Source organism: Buceros rhinoceros, unplaced genomic scaffold (assembly GCF_000710305.1).
Source record: "Buceros rhinoceros silvestris isolate BGI_N320 unplaced genomic scaffold, ASM71030v1 scaffold6663, whole genome shotgun sequence".
NCBI lineage: Eukaryota > Metazoa > Chordata > Aves > Bucerotiformes > Bucerotidae > Buceros > Buceros rhinoceros.
Genome location: NW_010404187.1, coordinates 62,836 through 63,061, shown reverse-complemented (window position 1 = coordinate 63,061; position 226 = coordinate 62,836).

Here is a 226-nt window from a genome sequence, read left to right as displayed (position 1 = left end):
TAAAACTCCGGCTCTGCTGCATATGGATGTGGGGCTCTGCTGGCAGCTGGGGGAGCAGCAAAGCTGCTTCTACAGCAAAGGCTGGTCCTTGGGCTGCAGAGAAAACTGACGCAAACCCCATAGACACACCTAAAGGTCTCCAAAAATGTAAAAATGCTGAAGCTGGACGTTCAGCTGGGGCTGGTTTTGGAGTGGAAGTGGTTGGATGCTCAGAGCTCCATCACTG